The sequence below is a fragment of the Camellia sinensis genome, chromosome 12 (assembly GCF_055761805.1).
Source record: "Camellia sinensis isolate YWXY chromosome 12, ASM5576180v1, whole genome shotgun sequence".
Classification (NCBI taxonomy): domain Eukaryota; kingdom Viridiplantae; phylum Streptophyta; class Magnoliopsida; order Ericales; family Theaceae; genus Camellia; species Camellia sinensis.
The window spans coordinates 35,225,142-35,241,019 of record NC_138972.1 but is presented as its reverse complement, the minus strand read 5'-3'; positions in this window follow the sequence as shown (position 1 = coordinate 35,241,019).

Here is a 15,878-nt window from a genome sequence, read left to right as displayed (position 1 = left end):
TCCAAAATCAGTAGAGAAAATTCATTTGGCAAGAAATATTAACTTGATAAAAGGACCAGTACTGCTTAGTTAGCTCTTGTAACTACTTCTCTAGCTTATGAAAGCCAGCATCAATGTTGATTTTCACATACAAAAAAAAAAAAAAACATGTACTCCCAAGAATGCAAAGCATAGAATACCCCAATCAAATACAAAAATGGAGAATGAAAAGCAAGAACCTACTGTGAATAAAAATGAGTATGAACCCTCTGTTCGGAATTGTTCTCTACCAGAGGCTTCAAAGACTTTGCTCTTATCTTTAACCGAATTTCTCAAGTACAAACCATTGACTCCCAGATATTTCTATTCAGAGAATCACCTACATACACTAACCGTTTTCCTCTCTCTCCCTGGTGTTTCGATCTGATGAGATAAGAGAGAACAAAAAATAAAAATAAAAATAAAAGTTGAATACTACAATCAAAGGGTATTTTTGTTTTTTTACGCTTAAATAAAAGGGTAATATGATCATTTTGTATACAAAAGTAACGTCGTTTGTGTATAATTGACGGATTGGGGGAATTTGTACAATGTCAGGTAAAATAAGGGAGGTTACTATAATTATTAAAACTACAGAAAAAGTCTCTATATTTGTCAGAAATCTCAAGAAAAGTGAGTGTAATTTACCCTTCAAATTATGATGTTAGGTAAAATGATCAGAGTGTCCATACTAAAACCAATAAAATAAAGGGCAAATTACATATACCCCCCTCGAGGTATGGTTAAATTACAGATACCCCCCTGAGGTTTCGAAAATTACATCCCGCCCCCTGAGGTTTGTATTTTCATAACAATTTGCCCCCTGAGGTTTATATTTCATAACAAATTACCCCCTAATTTCTTATGCAAATATAGCATTCAGGGGGGAATTCGTAATTTCTCAAACCTCAGGGGGATATCTGTAATTTAGCCAAACCTCGAGGGGTGTATATGTAATTTGCCCTAAAATAAAAAGGTCGTCAATGACGTAGCATTGCCACCGCCAACCTTTGTTGACTAGTGATACAAGGTCGTCAATGACGTAGCATTGCCACCGCCAACCTTTGTTGACTAGTGATACAAGTATATTACACTATTTTTTTGTTTGTAATAAGCGAAAAAGTACATGTTAGTTCAGTGGTTAGGATAGGAATTTGGATCATCGGCCGCCCTACCCGGCAGCCCCCCAAAACGACGTCGTTTTGGGGGTTTTTTTTTTTTTTTTTTTTTTTTTCTTTCTTCTTCTTCGTTCTTGATCCAAAACCAGAGGGGAAAACCAGAGGGGAGGGGAGGGGAGAAGAGGGAGGAGGGAGGGGGAGGTCCGATCGTCGCCGTCGTAGCTCGTCGCCTCACGCCGGCCGTCGCAGCATAGCTCGTCGCCTCACCCCGGCCGTCGCAGCACCGCAGCACCGCCATCTCCTCCGCCTCCGCCTCCTCCTCCTCCTCCTCCTCCTCTTCCTCCTCCTCCCCCACTGGTTATGGCCCCCTCCAGTCCGGCCCACCGGCGGCTCTTCTTCCCCTCCCCCTCTCTCTCCTTCCCCTCCCCTCCCCTCCCCTCCCCTCTGGTTCTGTCGAGCTCGACGAGGAAGAAGAAAAAAAATCAAAACACCCCCAAAACGACGTCGTTTTGGGGGGCTGCCGAAACGGCTGCCGAAAACGGCAGCCGAGGATCCTTGCTCGTTAGGATAGGCCCGTTTGACCTATCTGTTAAAATAAATTATAAATTATAACTTAACAGATTATAAATTATAATTTTAATTAAAAATTGTTCATCTATTTAGTATAATTGTTAGATTTTAGATTTAAGTTGTTGAGTAGTATTTGTCAAATAAGTTGTGAAGTAGATTTTTTAATTAATTTTTATTTTTTATTATTCACTACTTATTTATATTTCTCATAAAAAAAAATAATATTCTATATTTCATCTGGGTCTTTTTCTATTTTTTAAAAAATAAAAAATAAAAAAATTTAAGAGTATAACTATAAATTAATATGTCCACAGCAGAAATTGATAATCAGAAGTAAGGGATGATCAGTTTCTTAGAATCAACTTTTTTGACTTAAAATAAGTTATTAACTGTTTGAAATAAGTTTAACCAAACAATTTAAAATAACTTTTCAAAATCCAAAAGTTATAAATTGACTCAAAAAAATTCCAAACAAACACCACCATAGTTGATAGAGATGAGAGAGATGAGAATCGCTACGTCAAGAATTACTTTAATTTTTTATATGAGCTAAATAAAGGGTAAAATAGTCTTTTTCACCCTTCAGTTAGATAGCTTCTTTCTTGCCTCAACTACAGTGAAACTACTAGACTTTTTTCGTGAAACAGGCTAAAATAGCCCCACTCACAGATTGCCAAACGCCACCAGAGTTTCAACATCAATTCATTTTTTTATTTTAATTTTTTATGTATCTATGCCTAGATATTTCTTTCGTCATAAAAAGACGATTATGCCCTCGTGTGTGTCTTTTGGTTTGCTTTTGTTTTGACAAACTAAATTAAGATGTGGAAGGAATGCTTCCACGTGGTCTGACTTTTCTTACTTTTTTTTCAACAAAATATTAATGCATTAAATTAAAAAGATAAGTCGAGTACATACAAAACAAAAATAAGGGGGCACACTAGTTCCTATTCAAAAAATGGTACAGAAATAAAGGGGAATGGTGTATAAATAGAATTTCTTGCAAAAGGGGGTTGCAACAGTTGCAAGAGCATTAGCCACATGATTGTCCTCTTGATAGATATAGGGATGGCAATTTGAAACCGGTTTGACGGGAATCCGACCTCCCGTTCCCGATAAGAATGATTTTTTCTTAAAAAATGCCTCCGACGGGCCGGGGACGGTGATATAAATTTCATCCCCGGCCCCGGCCCCGCCCCCGGCCCCGCCCTCGCCCCCGCCCTGATTAGCCCCGATTTATATTATATATATATATGTTTGGGGTTTGATTTGGTACACAGCAGCTCTACTCTCTTTATATATTATATATTATATATATAAAATATATAACTTTTTTACACTCTCTTTCTCTCATCTCTTCTCTCACTCTTTCTTCTCTCCAGTGGCGATGGCGAGTGCGACTCGTCTCTCTAGTGGCGACGACGCGATCTCCTCTCCCCAGCGACGACGGCGAGTGCGATCTCCTCCGCGGCAGTACGCACACCCGGCGTCATCTCCTACTCCGACGTCATCCCATCTCCTCCACACCACCGCAGATCTTACATCTCACATCTCAGATCTGAAAAGATCAGATCCCATCTCCGAATTGAGTGGTTCCTCCGCTATCCTCTCCCTCCTCCCAGATCTCGCTGATCTTACTGATCTGTAACAGATCATCTCTATCTTTTTATTTATTTATTTATTTATTTTTTTTGTTGATGATGTTGTGTTTATACATCTCTATCATCTCTATATGTTTTGTTTATACATGAGCTCCATGATCTGTAACAGATCATCTCTATCTTTTATTTATTTATTTATTTATTTTAATGATGTTGCTGTTGCTGCCTTGAATCGATGATGTTATTGAAGATTTTTTTTTTTTTTGATGATGTTGCTCCGTTAATGTCTTTGTTGATGACTTTTTTTTTTTGATGATGTTGCTGAATGATGTTGTTGATGATGAGTACGGGGATTTTCCGGGGTCGGGGAAACCCGATCCCCTTTGGGGACGGGAGTGGGGGGAGTGATGAGTTCCCTGTCGGGGATCGGGGCCGGGGACGGGGATTTTTGTAGTTTCGGGGATCGGGGACGGGGAGGGTGATCCTCGGCCCCGCCCCGCCCCGCCTCGCCCCGTTGCCATTCCTAGATAGATAGCAACATCGGATGTTGTGAAATTTATACAGAAGCACATGTTCCGTCTGAGGCCTGTATAAAGCATGTAGATAGTTCAAATGAAATTAGATTCAACAAAATTAAGTTTTTTTTAGATCAATGTGAAGAGTTCATAATTTAGTCATATTATTATAAGTATACTCAATCAGGCAAGCAAAGTGTTGGTTGTATAAATTGCAAAAAGTCAATCACAATTTAATACGTAGCATGAAGAGGATAATTTAAAAAATTAATACCAGTTGCTAACCATAATCAGACACGTGTCAACCTATATTGATAATAATGGGTCTGCGTAACACTGGAACGATCGATGGATATAAGGTGATGTGCGTAATTATTACTCACAAAGTTCAAATTCAAAATCAGGAGGGAGGCCTAACTGTAAAGGTGGCGTAGTGGGACTAACTGTGAGAGAACATGTTCAGCAATCATGGGAGGACATTTCGACGGTTAAAAGCCCACTTCGACGGTTATCATTGAGAAGTATAAATAGCAAAGAAGGCCCTAGAGTGAAGGCATCCAGACTTAGATAAAAAAACTAGTTTTATTTACTTTGTTTTCCCTTCTAGTTTTTGCAGTTCTTTACATTTATGTACTTCAAATTCCTATACTGCACTTCATTCATAGGAGTAGTTTCAAATAGTTTGTTGTTATAAACCTCTACGAGGCTGGGTCATATCATTGTAAGTTTTTCATTTTACTTAATGAAATTCTGAAATTATTCTTCACTTAGTTGTTATTTACTAAATTCTCCTAAACAAGCCACCAGTAAAAGTCCTCTTTATTGAGGCTGAAAGAACTAAAACACAATCGTCTGATAATTGGTTGGCAATTAATGTTCTGCAAGAACTGATTGATCTTTGCTGGCACGCTTAAAATTACAATACTAACATTCGAAAGCCAAAAAAGTCAACATATATTTTTGACAAGCCCAGTGGGACTAATTGAAATGGCTAGACATGGGAGACAAGGAGAAAATGAACGCCTGGAAGAAGGTGTGGAAGGAGAGGTAGAGGTACCTGATCCAGAGGATAATGGGATAACACATTCTATGAAAGCACTTATCTCATCAGAACCTATGGTCGAACAGACCAGTAATTTAGAACATACACCACATGTTCAAAATATTGGACGAGGCCATGGAATTGGACCATCCACTGTTTCATCTACTCAGCCAATGAATCCATAGAGAGGCCTAGTAGATGCCATGGGACAACAGTTAATGAACACAATGGAAAGATGGGCAATATCTTTTATGGATTGGATGAATGCCCATCAACCAACTAACACAAGGCATATGGAGGAAAATTTAAATGTTCCTCAGCAAAGATTGGCTAGAGATAAACAGCCTATGCAAAGTAATAGACATACTAATGGTCAGACTAGTAATCAAAATTTTAAAAGACCATCACCTATACCTCAGTCTTGGTATGAGCCTCTTTCGAGGCCTATGGTAAATCAAAATGCCTCATTACCTAACAGCGAAGCCATACAAATTGGTGGATCTGGGCCAACACAAGAAAATGGCATGAGAATGTTTCCAAAGCCATACCTGGCACAAGGGGGTTCATTAATCCCTTGATCGAATTCGCACTCGGGAAGAGAAACAACACCTGTTCCTCTTATTATAGCACCTTTGGCAGGTCCTTTCGCAAGATAGTTTTAGAAAAGTGAACCATACCTTCAACAGCAGCCAGTACCACGGGGATAACCAGTCCAAAATATACCTCCCTATAGACCAAGAGGACCTCAGGCACAAGGTTTTCTACCAAATCCTGTGTTTGTTCCTCTAGTGGTAGTCCAACAAGCAAAAAATATGGTTCCTAGGGACCAAATTGCTAATATTGTCAGAGAAATGTGTGGACCTATGGCTCGAGGGGTTTCAAACTCCTGTGTATAGAAGAAATTCATACCCAGAATGGGTGGATATGGTGCATGAATACCCAAGGGGTTTAGAATACCAGACTTTGCTTCTTTTTTTTTTTTTATGCGAATGGAAACTAGTCAACAGTAGAACACATTGCTAGGTTCGCTGCCCAATGTGGTGAATTTACCAATAATGATTACATGAAGTTAAGACTTTTTCTAAATTCTCTAACTGGGGCAGCTTTTGTATGGTATATTAACCTTACACCTGGCTCTATCCAAACTTGGCAGCAAATGGAGGAGGCATTTCATGCCCAATTCTTCCAAACGGAGCTAGAAGTTTCCATGGCAGCCTTGGCAAGGTTGAGTCAAAGGCCTGATCAGAAAGATGTTCAATTTATTGCTAGATTCAAAAGAGCACGAAACAAGTGTAGGGTCATTCTACCAGAGCCTGAATTTGTGAGACTGGCTCAAAATGGTTTAGAGTTTAGGCTTCGAAATAAGTTTGACTCAACTGAGTTTCGAGACTTAGTGGAATTAACCCATAAGATGTTTAGATATGAATCATTACTTGAGGAAGAACACGATCGAAGATATGCATCATACAAGACTTATTATAAAGATCCTAATTATGAAATTGATGCAGCAGAGATCGTAGGGAAAGAGCCTGTGATCTGTGAGGCATTAATTCATGAAGACACTACAATAGACTGGTAGTTTAAAAAGAAAGACCTTTTTAGGAAATACTCTTTCGATTTAACAAAAGTAGATGACATTTTTGATCATTTGCTTGCAGCGAATTTCCTAAAGTTACCAAAAAGAGTTAAAATTCCTTCTCTAGAAGAACTTAAAAGGAAAATGTATTGTAAATGGCACAATTCTTGGTCTCACTCAACTAAAAATTGTTTTGTTTTTCAAGACAAGATCCAAGAACAGATTCGAAAGGGGAGTTTAAAATTCCTAGCTAAAGCGGAGAAAGCTATGGGGATTGACACTAATCCATTCCTAGAGATTGGAGAAGTTACTGCTAATGTTGTTGTGCCAGACTTCCAAAACTTATCCTTGAAGGAATTGGAAGATGTTAATGTGCAAATGCATGTTGCTAGCCAGACTACTGACAAGAAAGATACCAGAGGTTCACCAGTGAATAGGCAGAGCTTTGCAGACCAAAAGGAGGACTCTAGTGAGGAGACACTGGATGATGACTCCCTAGAGGCAGCTGCCATGCAAAGGATGTGTCCCAAATGCAGGTTAAGTTACAAATGGTTGAAAGGGCTCCCAATTGATGGGAAACAGTATTACAAGGATGTGCAAAGACGTCTTAAACCAACCAGTACCTATAACAAGAGACCATACCCGGCTGGTTCCAGACAGCAGCCATTCTTGGTTGGACCATCAGCCACTAGAGTGCATTCCAAGGGCAAGAGACCTCTACATGAGTTCAGACCACCCAACTACTACAAGATGAAGGGCAATCATCCTGAGAGGAGGCCTAAAGTGGGCTCAAGTTATAGAATTAGAGCCAGAGATTGGCCTCCTAGATCAGCCTCAGACAAGATGGAAAGTAACTACCCTGATAGAAGGCCTGAATTAAGCCCAAGATAGGGGATCAGAGCCAAGCAGTAGCCTTCACAGGCAGCTTCAAAGTTGGCTTCGATGGCAGAAAGAGCTAGTTCAGTAACTGAGCTAGTGAGTTCATGGGTACTTGGGGTTCCAGATTGGTTTGTCATGAAGAACAAGCCTAAGGAAATGCCTACCCAGAGAAGTGGTGTTGGAGACCAGGGTAGAATGGTTAGATCTCCCTTGGTGGCTCCAAATAATTGGGTGTTACTGAAGCACCCAAAAACAATGGAACCAGATATGGTTCTAGTAATTTCTAGGTCCCAAAAGAGGAAGATCCAACGAAGATACACTTAGTACCAAAAGGATTTGAAGGAAAGTGGGGAGAGTTTTTCATTGGCCCAGCTAAAAGGCCATACAGAGGAAAGAGAAAGTCCAAAATTGGACCATAGTCCAAAATCGATTCCTCAGAATAGAAGAAGTTTCAGCAAAGTGCAGTTGGCTAAAGTTCACTCTGAACTGAAAGCCAAGGAAAGATCCAGCTTAGCAGGTCTTAAAAAGGCCTTGATGGAAAGCGACAGTGAGACAGGAGGAGAAGTTGACCTAGGTCAAAGGAAGGAAATGGTTGAGGAGGAGATGTTTGAAGCCTTCATGGTTGAACAGACATTTTTGGTCAAAAAACCAGCAAGAACAGACCATTCGAAGGAAGTCACTAGTACTAAAGTGCCAGAATGTAGCATTGAAAATGCTTCTGAAATAACTGAACAAGTTAGCCTGGAAAATAAACAAGTGAAGCCAGTAGTTCAGTTTGGCTCATTTTCTCCAGTGTCAGTGAATATGGTGCATATACTACCATAGGAGTTCCAGGCTGAAGATGGAAACCAAGAAGGTCAGGAGATTGACCCTATTCTAGTTTCTAGTGAAGATTCACAGGTTAGTATGGCTTAAGATGAATATGAAGTGGCCACACCGATGGAAACTGAGGACGAGAGTGAGGAAGAAATGAGTATTAATCTCTCATATCCTTTTGAGTATCCTACAACATCCATGACACAGCTTATCAAGCCGTTGTATATTAAGGCTTTTTTCGATGGAATACAGATGAATAGGGTATTGGTGGATAATGGGACAGCAGTGAACCTGCTTCCGAAATCCTCTTTGAAGAAACTAGGGAAAAGGAACCCCAGATTAATCCCAACCAGCACAACCATTACTGGTTTTGCTGGGGATAAGCAGATGACTCAGGGGTATTCTGCCCATCAACCTGAGTGTGGGAACCAAAGATTGCATAACAGCATTCTCTGTTATTGATAGTAATGCTAAGTAAAATGCTTTACTTGGCAGGGATTGGATTCACACCAACAGATATGTGCCTTCCTCTCTACATGAGAAGATAATGATGGCCTTATGCAATGGAGAGACATAGGAGATCAATGCAGACCCTCAACCCTTTGTCGCTTGTGCTGACTTTGCAGAGGCCAAGTTATATACTGAAGGAGTGACACCACTCAGTATATTGAGAAAGCCTGATGGTTTAGCCAAAGTGACGGCTGATGATGAAGTAACACACCTGAAGCACTTGGTACAGAAGAGTGCTGATGAAGAATTCATCATCAAATATGATAATGATGCCTGGTTGTAGGTAAGAAGATGAAACCCAAAAAGCCAGACCCATGGCTTTAGTCAAGTTTTCAGCATTAGACTTAAAATCAATAGTCCAAAAAGTTCAGGAACAAGAGAAGGAAGCCATGGTAGTTGGTTATAAGCAGGAATAACAACAGGTTAGACCTTTGACCTTTGATAAATACTGTTCATTAGACATCGAAACAAAAGTCCAGGAAATACAGGAAGAAGAAGGGGTAAACTACCAATAGGTCATAATAGTTTGACTTAATTCCCATCAAGTCCTATTAAAAATAAGTTTTGGTAAAATTGTTGCTAAAAATAATTTTTTTGTGATAATTTTTTATATATGTCGCTAAAAATTGACAATTAGTGACTTTTTTGTCATGATTTTTATAAATTGTCACTAAAACTTACAATTGGTGACTTTTTTTATGACAAAATTTTCTCATAGGACCTATTAGACAAGAAGTCTACTTATTAGGACCTATACGTAAGTACTCCAAGAAGAAGCCTTATGGACAGACTTTGTTTATGGGGAAGGAGGCAAAGATGTTGAATCAGAGAAAGTGGGAGCAGAGCAAAACAAAGAAATTTCTTCGAGGACAAAAGAAATCAAAAGAGAATCATTAGTGAGTTCTCAAATACAAGACTCCTTGGAAGAAGTTAATTTAGAGGAAGGTTCTGCATAGCAACCCATTTACATCAATGCTTGGTTAAGTGCTCTTGATAGGGACCAGTTATTGATGGTCTTAAAGAGATATAAAGATTATTTTTCATGGTCTTATAATGAACTGCCAGGATTGGATAGATCATTAGTGGAACATAGGCTCCCTATGAAGCCTAATTTCAAGTCATACATGCAGAAGTCAAGAAAGATGAGTCCTGAAGTGATTCAGAAGTTCAATGAGGAAATTCATAGGCTCCTTAAGGCAGGCTTTATTAGAATAGCTAGATATGTTGAATGGCTATCCAATATTGTGCCTTTGGTTAAAAGAATGGTAAAATGAGGGTATGCATCGATTTTAGAAACCTGAATTTAACAACTCCAAAAGATGAGTACCACATGCCCATAGTAGGCTTATTGGTAGATAGTTCAGTAGGGCACAAGATTTTATCTATGATGGATGGGCATTCTGGTTAAAATCAAATCTGCATTGCAGAAGATGATGTCCATAAGACAACATTCAGATGTCCTAGGAACATTGGCACCTTCGAATGGGTTAAAATGTCATTTGGCCTAAAGAATGCTGGGGCTACATATAAAAGAGCAATGAATACTATCTTTCATGATCTCATTGGAGGGTATTTAGAGTGTTACATTGATGACATTGTAGTAAAATCCCAATCCATAGAGGAACATTTGGTTCACTTGGAAGCGGCTTTCGAAAGAATGAGAAAGTCCAAGTTGAAACTTAATCCTCTAAAATGTGCTTTTGGTGTATTAGTTGGAAACTTCTTGGGCTATGTAGTACACAAGAAGGGAATACAGTTTGATCAGAATAAAGCCAAAGCCATCATTGAAGCCAAGCCTCCATCAAGTAAGAAAGAAGTACAAAAATTTCTTGGACAGGTTAATTTTGTTCGAAGATTTATTTCTAACACTGCAGGGAAAACTAATGTATTTTCTTCATTATTAAGGTTGAAAGATGAAGAGGAGTTTGTGTGGACAGCAGAGCATCAAACTGCTTTCGAAGGAATTAAAGCCTACTTCGCCAAGCCTTCAGTGCTGATGCCACCAAAGAGTGATAAGCCCTTGAAGTTGTACATTACTGTAGCAGAAGATTCATTGAGAGTTTTTTTAGCCTAGGACAATAAAGAAGGCAAAGAGCAAGCAGTTTATTACCTTAGTAGGTTTTTAAATTCTTATTAATATAAATATTCCGCTATAGAAAAGTTGTGCCTTGCATTGTATTTTGCTGCAATGAAATTAAGATACTATCTTTTGCCTACAATTGTCTTGGTAATTACAACCACAGATTTGGTTAAGTATATGTTATCTAGACCTATGTTGAGAGGAAGAATTGGCAAATGAATACTAGCCTTATCAAAATTTCATCTAGAATATGTCCCCCAAAAGGCAGTAAAATTACAAGTTTTAGCTAATTTCTTGACAGATCATCTTTGTCAGATAGAGAGCCAAGAGATAATGGATCTTGGTATGGTTAATATCGAGTCATGGCAAATGTGATTTGATGGATCAAAAGCCAATGGTTTAACTGGAATTGGTGTGGTGATTAAGTCACCACAGAGGGTAGAAACCACACATGGTTTCAGAGTTAATGAAATTACTTGTTCCAATAATCAAGCTAAATATGAAGTTTTAATAATGGGACTGGAAATGCTTATTGGATTATAAGCTCATGCAGTTGATATATTTAAGGATTCTCACTTGGTGGTCAACTAAGTGAAAGGAATTTTCAAATGTCAAAGTGCAAGTATATTTCCATACTATGTTGTTGCATTACATTTGCTTTCCCAGTTTCAGATAGTAAATGTGACTTATATCCCAAGATTCATGAATGACAAAGCCAATGATGTAGCTCAGAAAGCTTCGAATTTCAGGAGAAGGGATGACACTCAAATGAACATAAGTCAAGCAACATATCAAAAATTAATACCACATTTAACTAAAAAGAATGTGGTGTTAGAAGTCAATCATAATGACTTACAAGATCAAGATTAGAGGCATCCAATAATGCAGTGCCTAACTGGCCCATCTTCGAAAGCCAACAAAAAGATTAAATTACAATCTATGCAATACATAGCGTATGGTAATGCTCTTTACAAAGGGGGAGTAGATGGATTATTATTGGAATGTCTAGGGCCAAAGGAGGCATTGACAGCCATGGCTGAAGTTCAAGAAGGCATCTGTGGTGGTCATCAGCTTGGAATAAAGATGAGATGGCTGCTTCGAAGACATTCCTACTATTGGCCCACCATCCTTCAAGATTGTATAGAATATGCTAGAGGTTGTCAGGCATGCCAAAAGCATGGCATGATAAGACATGTACCAGTAACTGATTTACATGTAATTGTGAAGCCTTGGCTATTTAGAGGATGGGCTATGGATATGATAGGGAAAATGCATCCACCTTTTTCAAAGAACCATTGTTTCATCTTAGTGGCCACAGACTACTTCACTAAGTGGGTTGAAGCTAAACCATATAAGGCTATAGTCCAAACTGAAGTTATTAGATTTAATAAAGATCTGATTCACAGGTTTGGCATCCCACAGACCATAACTGTGGATAATGAGACTGTATTTGATGGAAAGATGGTAAAGTCTTTCGCGGCAGAGTTTGGAATTAGTTTTGTTAATTCTATCCCTTGTTATGCATAAGCAAATGGTCAGGCAGAATCATCCAATAAGTCTTTGAAAAAAGAAATACAGAGAGTTGTGGAAGACAATCCTAGGGATTGGCATAACTTGTTGTTGGATGTATTGTGGGCTTATAGGACTTCTCCAAGATCAAGTACAGGAGTTACTCCTTATGCCTTAGTATATGGGCATGATGTAGTGTTACCTGTAGAAATTAACATCAATTCCTTGAAGGTGAGATGCCAGGATTAGTTAGTTCCTGAGCAGTACCATCAGAGCATGTTTTTGGAATTAGAAAATGTGGATGAAGCTAGAATTTTGGCATTAAATAACATTCTTTTCCAAAAGAAGAAAACGACCAAAAACTATAATAAGAAAGTCAAGCACATTAGTTTTGATGAAGGTGATTTAGTATGGAATACAATACTCCCAATAGGAATTAAAAGCCATAAGTTTGGCAAATAGTCACCTAATTGAGAAGGACCATATCAAGGTCATAGAGTCTTGCCTTGGGGAGCATACCATTTGAGAAATTTGAATGGATATGTACACCCTAAGAAAGTTAACTGTAGGTACTTGAAGCCTTATTATCTAACTGTATGGGAAACACAAGGAGTATAGTAAATGCTAAACAAGAAAAGCATGAAAACACTCAAATAATAAATAAAGAATTCATTTCATAAGGAGTTAAGTACATGTAGCCATAGATTGCCCCAAAAGTCAGTACAATGTTTCAGTTGTTCCCTTACAATTGATTCTCTACTCTTAAGGGATGGGAACAACTAAATGGCTGTAGTCATCTCCTACCTTTGATCAGCTAGTCCTTGGTTGGTGATTTGTAACTTTGTGGCAGTTCGATCCAAAGCCAAGTTAACTGCTGATAACTCTTCCTCTAATTGAGCTTTCTTCTCTAAAAGTTGGGCTCGAAATTAGGAGACAGAGGAATGTTGCTCTTTTAATTCAGACACCTTAGCATGTATATGGGAAACAAATTCCTAGTCTCTCAACAATTTCTCCTCTGCAGCTTTGGCAACATGGCAGATGTTGACATAAAAGTCAATGGTAACTGCTGCCTAAGACAAGTGACTTGAAATAGCCATGTTGGATTGCTCAATGACCTTGCAGCACTGGAGGAAACCATTATTGATTTTGGGTCATTGCAAGGCTTCAAATGGGATCCTCGAGAACAATGTCAGCAACTCCAAACAGATGCCTAAATCTAGTGAAGGTGAGGAAGCCCTACTGATGGTTGAAGAGCTCTCAAAAATTTCCAAGAAAGAATCAGCCAGAACCAATGGCTTAGTTTCATTACTGGCTGTTGGAATGGTAGAAGGCATGTCAAAAAGGCTAGCTAGTCTAGCTTCGAAAATGTCCATCTCTTCCATTGACATTGGTGGTGCAGAAAGCGCTCTAGTGGAAGGAAGAGATGGCTACATAGGGATAGGAGAGGAGGATGAAGTGTCCCTAGCAGTTTTCATAGTCCTGGCCATCAGTAGGTCAAGAGAAGAAGTGCTGGAGCTGGATAGTGATGGTGGACAAAGAATTGGTGAGCTACCAGTGTCTTCTCTGAGAGAATCAGCTATCATTGGAGATAAAGTAATAACTGGGATCTCCTCAGGAGGGGAAGGAGTAGCAAGGATTTCAGGGAGAATAAATTGGATTGAGTTAAAGGTTAGAAGAGGAAGGTATGGAGTTAAGCCAAAGGATAAAGATATAGGAATGCTTTGCCTCAAAAAAGGTGTGAAAAGTGTAGAACCAAGAAGTGAGAGTATTGCCTGAATGGGCTCTACACTTAGAGGCACTTTAGTGTCAGTCTTCTTCTTCTTTTTTGAGGATACTTCTAATAGTCTTTCAACTTCAGATGAAACTGAAGAAGTCCTTATCAAAGGAGAAGGTAGATTAGTTGTTGCTGCAAAAGAAAAAATACAAAGCAATGTTAAGTTTCAATATTGAAAACTTGAGAAAGGAAACTAGAGACACAAAAGGAAATTACTAGTTTCAAAAGTGGCAGCAATGGTTGGAGAACTGCGAAGGGTATAATGTTCAACAGTTTGTTGCCTCCTTACAGTTTCTCTTTGGAGTGCATCAGCAGCAACATCTTCATCCCTAAGTATTTGTTGTTGTCTCCTCTTCTTATCCCTCTGCAATACAATGATCTCTTTGGAGTGTTCCACTTCCACTGCTTCAATAGATGTTTCATGAATGGGATCCCCAGTGAAATCAGAGGGAGAGACCGTTATTTTTTCTTTCTTTTTAATAGTGTGTCATGCTTTTTCTTTGTTTCCTCTTCTTCCACGTAAGCCTCAAGTACCTTCTCTTCAGGATCAAGCAAGAGTTTTTTTTTCCTTTGTTGTTGCTGCTTGCTTTTGAGGAGATTTAAAGCTTGAACTCTTTAAGGAGAGTCTCACTGTGAGGCACCTACACCAAAGAAGGAACTATAAGTAAAAAGCAAAAGCATCATAAATGAAGAGGAAAGAAAAGAAGCAGCAGTGCGTACCTTTCTTCGAAGCAGCTCTAGTGACTCTAAGAAGAGGTGAGGCAGTAGGAGTAGACTTTGTAGTAACAGGAGCAAGAGATGGGGTAGCATGAGCAGTGGAGGAAATAATAACTCCAGTCCCCCTGGACTTGGTTTGAGGCACATCTAGTACCACTAATAGATCTTGAGGAGCAATGGCCAAGTGCACCTCCATATTGGCCATCCACCAATTCTGGTATCTTTTCAGTGCATTGCTTTGGGGAGTGAAATGTAGGTATTCAAAATCAATCAAGTCTTAGATAAACTTGGAGGTTGCCTCTTCTAATCTGGATCTTGGAGTCTTCAGTTCTCTACTTGCAAGGTTTGAGTTAGACTGACTGCAGAGAAGGATAGGGATCCCCTGAGAGAGTCCAAATTGCCTAGCAAATTGGGCAAGACAATAGGGTTCAGAGATGCAAGGTTCATAGTGCCAATGAATAGCTCCCTCGGGATCAAAACAGAAGCCCACATATTTTTGTGCTGAGGCCTAGAGCAGAACCTATCGCTCATAAAGGTCCTCAACCAGGTTGGGCCAATATTGGCTTTGAAGGGACAGAAGAAGGTGGGAGAAGAAGAGGAAGCTGGGAGTTGGTAAAAAAAAGAAAAGTAGAAGGCAAAGTTGGAAGGATAAAGAGAGACATCGGCTAACTTCATGCCATAAGTGGTAGGGTTTGGCATTAAAAACTTTAGACATTTAAAGTGCAAATTAGTGAAGCATGCAAAAAGTCAGAGTTGGAGTATCCAAAATGGGCCTCCTTGATTGGCATCTATAGGTTTTTCACAAAAAAGGGGGAACAAGCTCTGTAGACATGGCCCAAAACATATGGAGCTAAGGCCACATTTTTATGCAAAACAAAGGCTTTGGCAAGAGGGGCAAACTCAGGCATAATCCTCTGAAAAGAAGTACAGAAGAGGAATTTGCAAAGCCAATACAATAAAAAAGAAAAGAATTCCCTATCAGTCACAGGGACTTCCCTTTTGTTCTCAGCCTTGACAAAGTCACTATAGGATGAGTTCAGAGGGGACAGAGAAAAGGGGATGTTGACGTCAGGGTAGTCTGGACTAAAGGGAGTACCAATAGGGGGATAACCCTAACAGATGGCAGATGTCAAGGACAGTAGGGGCCATCATA